At 42.9% G+C, this 8,293-nt stretch overlaps 1 protein-coding gene across 1 annotated transcript in view; it reads right to left on the minus strand.

Moving 5' to 3' along the window:
* The window catches only part of SPATA13 (spermatogenesis associated 13), a 57,827-nt gene extending 49,806 nt beyond the window's left edge, over window positions 1–8,021 (minus strand). The window contains exon 1 of the mRNA XM_042868232.1: window positions 7,845–8,021. The gene's annotated coding sequence lies outside the window, so the exon portion shown is untranslated. The remainder of the gene's footprint in view (window positions 1–7,844) is intronic.
* Between the last annotated feature and the right edge of the window lie 272 nt (window positions 8,022–8,293).

The raw sequence follows: 8,293 nt of genomic DNA on the forward strand, positions 1-8,293 counted from the left end.
GAAATTAATGTAGGATTTTTCCATTTGTGTATTTCTGTAACCAAATCAGTAATAACAAATTGAAAGGGATTTTCCAAATTCAAGAGCTCTGTCATCCTGGCACAGAAAAATTCCATTCCAGAAAATGAATCATGTTGCTACGGAAAACACTCAAAAGACAGCCTGGGTTAAACTAATGGATTAACTTCTTAATTTACCCAATGAAAGCCATTATTGCCAGTGCATAGGGAGCTGGGATACTACTTTCTAAAGTCCAGTTCCTGTTGCATTTACTTAGCAGTATGCCCTTAACTCACAACCAGTTCAATATAGCTAAAGACAATTACTGAGCAAAGTAGAAGTTTACCACAGCTCAGTCTAAATCACAACACAATAAACTGTTCTTTTTGCTCTAATCATCCAACATTATCTTTCAGATATGCTTTGCTGAGGTTGTTTCACTGAGCTTGCTCAGCTCTGTTGAACACAGAGACGCAATTTAGGGTGAGCACAATAGCCCAGCGGAACGACGCCACCAAAGAAAAATGACCCTTGTGTACCAGGTTACCATTGTCCCGTCTCCCAGTTGCTCTTACTCACCCACCTACACCACTCCAGCTGCAGGCAACTTAATGATGGCCTCAGCCTTTCAGCCAGGCATAATGCTATTTACAGCCCCCAGAGCCTGGCTGTGATGCTATTCTTCCTGGTCATCCTCAAGAGGCATTATTCAGGCAGCGTGACGTGAAGAGATGGCTGGTGGTACAGAAAGGCAGTTCCCAATGAACAGATCATTGTGCTGAGACATAAAGAAGACTTCCAGCTACCAATTAGGAAGGCTGAATTCCACCTTTATTTTGTGCCTTACAAAGTGTAAGAGATAGGAAGAAAAGTGACCATGGAAATGGAAAGTAGACAGAAAAAGGAAGGAAAAGAGTTTAGTAAAATATTCTTTTTTTTTTTTTTTTTTCCTAAAACATACATTTTTCTTTTTTCTTGAAAAAAAATTTCTAGGTTTTCTGTTAAATGGAATTGCACTGGATAGAGTATATGAATAGTTGAGAGGAAAGAGTACAGGCCCTGCGAGCTGGAACTGTCATCTCTTCCTGCTGCCTTTTGTCTTCTCTTCCATCTTTCTCCATGGCCTTTTCTGCCATTCCTTCATGTCACATCTCTCCTTGTGTCACACCCCTCACTATCCTGTCTAACTGCCTACAACCATTCTGTATTTCTTTTCCTTCCTTGAAATAATAGCATGTAAGAGTGACAATTAGGAGCTCTTTATCAGCCTCCTTCCCCTCCCACATAATTACCCTGATGTCCCAGCTTCTCTGCTTCAAACTACAGCTTTCCAAAGTTACCCAGGAATATGAAGGTGCCTGTTAGACAACCAGGAAGCCAAATAAAAAATTAGAAAGATAAATTCATACAGAAAAGGATTTGACGAGCAGGAGATCTGAGAACCAGCTACAGTAGGTGCAGGGTCAGGACTGAGGAATGGGAAGGCATCATTGATTTTTCTTGATGAGCAATAGCACGGGGCAATTGTATTTTATTTCCCAGCATCAGTTCATTGGAGAGCAGCCCTGCTGAAAGAGATCTGGGGAGCTCAGTCAACAACAGGTTGAACGTGAGGCAGCAGTGTGCCCTGTCATTCAGGAAGGCCAACAGTGCCCCGGGGTGCCCCAGGTCCAGAACTGCCACTGGGCAGGGGGACGGAGTGTCCCCTCCGTGCTATGCACCGCCAGAGGGCGGTGGGCATGGAACAGCTGCCCAGGGCGGTGGGCACGGCCCCAGTGCTGCAGCTCAGGGAGCTTTTGGACAACGCTCTCAGAGGGATTGGATTTGGGGTGGTCTCATGTGGAGCCAGGAACTGGACTTATAATGCTTGTGATTCCCTTCCAACTAGGCTTATTCTGTGACTTTATGGCTGTGTGCCTCTGCTCACTGCTCCACACCACAGCTCAGGAGGAGGAACAAGCCTTGCCCTTCACCCCTGCCTGACTCATGGCTCTGCAGAAGGGAGCAAGGACACGGCAACACCACAGGAACACAGAGTCCCACAGGCACCAGAAGAGGTGGAGGTGCTTTAGAAGTGAAGTGGGTAGTGCTCCCCTGGGAGCAAAGCCATACTGGGAAAAATTATGCAGAGTTATATAAGATCTCCTGATGCTTATTAGAATAAAATAACAGGTCTCGGGAGAATAAGTGGCCCAATGTGATGCAATAGCAATACCCAGCTGGTTCTTGGCAGCTGTTTACCTTCACTGCTTCCACAGTGGACAGGGCAGAAAGCCCTGAACAATTACAGCTTTCGGTGTGTTCCTGAGGTGAGAGCAGAGAGTGTCTCATTGGAATTAAGAAAGGGATAAGCAGGCAGCAATCTGTGCGGAGCATCAGGTTTAACCCAAGGCAGCTTCTAGGCTGGCTTGTGCTTCCAGAATCACATGGGTGTTTTCAATTACTTATCAACACTTTCTTTTGTTTAGACTCTTTTTGCAATGACAAACATAATGTCTTTGTGATGGCCTGAACTACAAGAAACCTTCATGGACGCATTTCTGGTAAAAAAGATTGAATCATCATCTCTGCAGTGTTTCTTCCAGGGGGAAAAAAAAGAGAGAGAGAGAGAGAGAGAAACAAAAACCACTTGCTAATTCGATCTCTATTTTGTTAATAACTTACAGATTTTGTTTGAATTTACAAAAAAAAAAAAAAAAAATCTTACAGAGTGGAAAAGCTATAAAAACTACCAATCTGATTAGAGTGGATGCCAGTGAAGTGCTACAATAGCAACTGCATGCTTGGGAATATCTCTTATCACAGTATTAAGGCTTTTAAAAAATATATATGCTATGAATTTAACCTATCTGAGAACTTCAAACTAATGATAAGCCTCCAGCTAATACTCACCTCTCTTTTTCTTTGGTGCTGTGTCAACGTATTACCTCCTTCACTAGTAAAACTAAAATCAGGGATATTTTTGTAAAAACATGAATGTCAAATTTAATCAAACTGCTTGTTCCTTCTGTCAGGAAAAGAAGTTACTTAATTTTAAAGATGTAGAAAACACACTATAAGTGATTCTCACTTGAAAACTTATTTCTGTAGACATGGGATAAGATACATACCAACTTACGACTTTTGGATTAGTATTTGGTCCTGTGAAACACAGCCATATGTACTGAATTAGATATTTTATCAGAAGGACGGTCAAGGAAATTTCCTTATGCAGTCTGGTAACGTTTCCAATGTTATAATCTATTTCTGGGCAGCAGTACAAGTAATGAATATTACCTGTCTCTGTAAGCTATTGCAGTTGTCCTCCGATAATGATAAGGAAGAGAATCTAACTCAAGTAGCCTGGGATAGAGTCTGTTGTGTATATCCAAGGTACAAAATCGAGCAATTGCCCTAATTAGGGGCAACAAGAACTAGTGCCATGAGGGATTTTTCTGACTGGTGGCTCCTAAACCCTTTTTCCTATGAGTTGAGGTTAAACAACCAGTGTTTTTACCTGGAAGTAATGTTACATTATGTGGAAAAATGAACACTACATCTCAAACTGGAGAGATGCCTTTCTGACAGACTAGGAAAGAGGGATTCTGGATTTTGTTTCTCTCTGACCTTGGCAGTCCAGCATACTTGTCTCAGCTAAAGTGCCATATGTGTAAAATAAGTGATGATAGGAGCAGTACCTTATAACCTATGGGCCTGCGAGGACAAATCCATCAATACTTCTCTGGCACTTTGATGCTTACGGTGATGAGAGCTATAAAAAGTGCACCCACAGAGAAAATAATCCATTATCTACCAGTGCAGAGGACAAACCCTAGCATCCGGTTTTTTAAAGGAGTTCAGAGTAAAGTGCCTGTTTTAAGACTCAGTTGCCTATTTTCATGATATTCCATTAATCTTCTAAGCTGGAGCTTGCAGGTCAGGCTGACAATTTATGTGTTGTAACAGCACAGGATAGCTCTGAACTGAAAGATTGAACACATTCTTACTACAGAAGTTAATTTACATTGGCAAGCTGTCCTTGTCTAAACATTGAAACACATGGACACTTCAAGTTCTGTCAGTCATTATGGCCCTTTTAAAAAGGCCTTGATAAGGTGCAGGCTATGAAACTCTAATGCAAAAAACCTTAGCAGCCTTTCCCTCAGTACTCTGGGTATATAATTAGGTTATGAAGCTGGATGTGGAAGCACCAATCCTATCCTAGGGCCATCTTTTGCTTAGGAAATACTGAACACAACAGCTTCCTGAATCAGATCTCTTCCCACCTCTTGATTTTCATTGCACAATTCAGCAAACCCTCTGTTTCTGTGCTGGGACTGGAATGGCTGCTTTGCTCTCCCCTTATCCCACAGCAAGACAAAGATGCTGCTGCTCCCCATGGACCACCTGCTGCTGTTCAGCTCATCTCCTTCAATCTGAGTTTCTATGGGAGAAGTGACGACTAAGAGCATGCCACTACCTGGCCATGTGCTCATGATATTCTTGGCTGCACCAGGGAAAGTACAGTGAGCAAGTCAAGGGAGGTGATACTTCCTTGAACTCAGTGTTAGTGAGGCTGCACCTGGAGTGCTGGGTCCAGCTGTGGGTCCCCAGTACAAAAGAGACCTGCACATACTGGAGAGGACCCAACAGAATGGCAGCAAGATGCTGAAGGGGCTGAAGCACCTCTCCTGTGAGGAGAGGCGGTAAGCTGGGAATGTTCAGCCTGGAGAAGAGGGGAATCTCCTCATATTCACAATTACCTGAAGGGAGGGTGCCAAGAGGCTGGAGTCAGGCTCTTCTAGTGTCATCTAGTGCCAGAACAAGAGGCAGTGGGTACAAAATGAAACACAGGAGGCTCTGACTGAACATCAGCAAACATCTTTCTCCTGTGTGGGTGATGAAGCACTGGCAGGAGATGCAGAGAGGCTGTGGAGTCTCCATTCTTAGACATCTCCAGAATATGCATGAATGTGGGACTTAGCACCCCGGTCTGGGTGTCCCTGCCAAAGCAGACGTTGGGCAGGTGACCTCCAGAGGCCCCTTCCCACCTCTACCCTTCCCACCTCACTCCTTCTGTGCTTCTGTGATGAGCCAGCTTGCTGGCTGCCCCAAGCTGATGCAAAGCATGTGGTGGAGATAAACATCCAAGGGCAGGGAGGAAAGCACAGGTAGGAAAGTGGAAACTCCTCCTTTCAGGAGCCACAGGACTCCTGAAATGGCTTCAGGCTCCAAATTTGTCTCAGAAGCTGGCCAGAAATGCTGTGAATTGGAAAGAGCTGGAGGGACAGAGATGTGCCATTGGGGGAGGCTGATTCTGTTTCAATTTCCACCTCAACACAAACATAATACAAATAAAGTCTCAGTGAAGGGATATTGAGAGTGCTGTATAATCACAAATACAGATGCCATCCGATTTCTTTTTATGCAGAAAAGAATGTGGTGAACCAATCTGTGTTCAGATAGCTATTCAGCCTTACTGGTAATTGGATGGGCAGTGTGCAGAGGCCAACCTTTACCAGAATGCTGAAATCTGCTGGTTTAAAACCTGCTCTCACAGCCTGCAAAGCAGCGGGTCTTCCTGCTTTGCCATAGGCAGCATATGTTGAGCTGAGCTGCTGGTGACACCCCCTGTCAGCATCGGGGAATTTTCCTAGCACAGACAAGATTTATATGAAAACTTTAACTCTAAAAGTTCTGAAGATCCACAAATGTATTCCTGAATATTTTTTTAACCAATGCGTCCAAGATGCTCTGTTTTAACAAGCCAGGTTTGATATACTACAGTATCCTCCCAGGCCAAGAGAAGATACTTCATTTATCAGAAGTCCTATTTTTCAGTTGATAAGCAGCTCTCATGCAGTATTCAGATCATATTCTGAGAAACACTCAGATAACTACCATCAGATGCCGTGTACAACATTCTACATCTACCATTTCCCAACCCTTAAAAGAAGTACTAAAATCAAGTAGAAATGATTCAAAATTGACTGCTGTGTTTTCAATTGTGCTGAAGTCTAAGGAAAGGGGGACAGAGGGAGTTCAGGATCTCCAGAGAAATAATTATTTCCTAATGTTTGCAGTAAGAGGTCACAGCTTCTACTAAATCATCCCATGTGCTGGTAAAGTACGTGCTCTTTTCTCACCCATCTTGCTTTTCCTACTGCCTAGAGCACCAAAGCTACAACATAACCAGTAGAAACCAACACGCAATTCATAGACAAATCTTATTTTACTGGAACCTCTAAGCTTTTGAGAATTTATTATTCCAGATTTAGCCTAGTATTAAACGAGAATGAAATCCAAGCTTTATAGAAAGAATTAGACTTGCTAACACGTCTTAATGAAGGAGAATTAACATGCAACCAACCCCAGCCTCATTTACCCCAAAACAGGAGCTGTTTTCCCAGGAAGGATATGGAGTGCTTGTGACTGCTTTCTTGTAGATCACGTGGTTCCTTCAGCCTACACTTCAAGTTTTGGAAAATACTTCACTGTCATCAACAGTCCACTCTTGGTCACATAAACTTCTAACTATTTCCACTTTGTTTTAATGGGTAAACAACTCTTAACTTCTTAGTATTGCTCACTTGGCTAATTGTGCATAAAGTTACATAGAAACCTCTCTCACTAACAACTCCTAGAATCTCTTTCTCCTTCGTGTTTGCTTTTTTTTCTTGCTTGTTCCTCAGAAACACACAACGGCTGACCTGTAGGCCATTGCTCCAAGGCAGTCACCAAGTTGTTCCTTCTGCTGCCAATTCCTTACCCTGACTTCAGTTTATGTACACAACCGGAGCTACAATCTTGCAAACATTTTGCACACACAGCTCTATGCTGTGGCAAGCTTAAAATCATCCCTATCTGCTCAGATAATCTACAGGTAAGTTTGTGCACAACTGATGTTTGATTTGTACAAGTGGGGCCAAAGGCCAATAGTGTGATAGCTTATTTTGAAAAGACACAGTTTTTTGACACAGAGAGATATTTGCATTAAAGTAAGATTCCTCCAGCAGTCACTAGAGCAGAACTGTTACTTTGGCCTAGCTCCTTGCTTGCTTAATGATATCTGGGTGATTTCACAGAAACAGTGGGGGCTGTGGCTTTGGAAGTCTGTTTCCTTGCTCCTAGATTGAATTAAACCTTGCCACTTACAGGTATCCCTTGCTTTTCCTTGCTAACAGTGGAGAATTGCGGTCTTCATTTACATACCAAACAGTGATAACAACTTCATAGAAGCAGTAATTGCAGTACATTTTCTGTGCCAAATACTTCAGATTTTATAGCACAGACCAATCCCATACTTTTCTCACAAAGCAGGTTTCAGAGAGAGAGCAGTGATTAAACATTGTTTGCTCAGGCTACACCACATCTTGATCTCATTAAGATACATTTCCCAAAATCTAAGCAATAGATTGGCTTCATACTCTTTTGGTAAACGCCTGACTTAAAAGTTGTGTAAAAGTGCAGTAGCCCAAAGCAGTTGCAATCAGTGAGAAGACACCAATATGGGGAGTAACCATTGGCTTTGGTCCATATTCGGGTGGGCATCTGCCGAGAAAGCAGAGTTAATGCCAGGGAAGCTTCCCCCATATCTCACTGCCAGCACAATCCACTTGAGCTTGTGGCACACAAAGTGCTCTGCTGTGGGTTGTGGAAGTGCAGCAATGCAATCCACACAGCACTGGGCAATGAGCCGCACAGATTACCTGCAATTCTAAAAACCACATACATGCAGCAGAGCAGAGCACTGAAGCCAACACACAAAAGATTAAGTATTAGTCTCAATCTAGTGGTTTTGCACTTAACTGTAATAACGAATAAAACCATAACTGTAAAATGTAATTAATTGCCACAATACATACCTAAATATTTATGTTGTCCTTGAGACCTGTTGTTCTGGATAAGATTTAATCTAAACATCTGAAAACCCATTGCACAAAATGTTGCAGAGCATGGATCTCCTTCCAGAAAGCTTGTCTGGGCTCAGGGCTGGAGCTGCAAGTGCATGCCTGTGTGCCCACAGCCCTGCAAGAGGCTTGGCATGGCCAGGAGTTCTCTGCATCTTGCAGGCTTGAGTCCCAAGTTAATATGTAACAAAAGGACTGCACAGCCGTGTGTGAAATCAGCAAGTTAAACATACATGAACAATAACTGCAATGAGGGAGAAGCAAGTATATTCACGTGAACATTTCATTAAGATCTGTTTGCTGCACAGTTTCATACACAGTATTTATGTATTTCCCATATGCAAGCAAAAAAGTTTGGGGAAGTGTTCTGTTGAAAGTGAAGTTAAGCAGTCCAGGGCCTAAAG

This window comes from Lagopus leucura, unplaced genomic scaffold (assembly GCF_019238085.1).
Source record: "Lagopus leucura isolate 7727_CA_CO unplaced genomic scaffold, USGS_WTPT01 Super-Scaffold_100001, whole genome shotgun sequence".
Classification (NCBI taxonomy): Eukaryota; Metazoa; Chordata; class Aves; order Galliformes; family Phasianidae; genus Lagopus; species Lagopus leucura.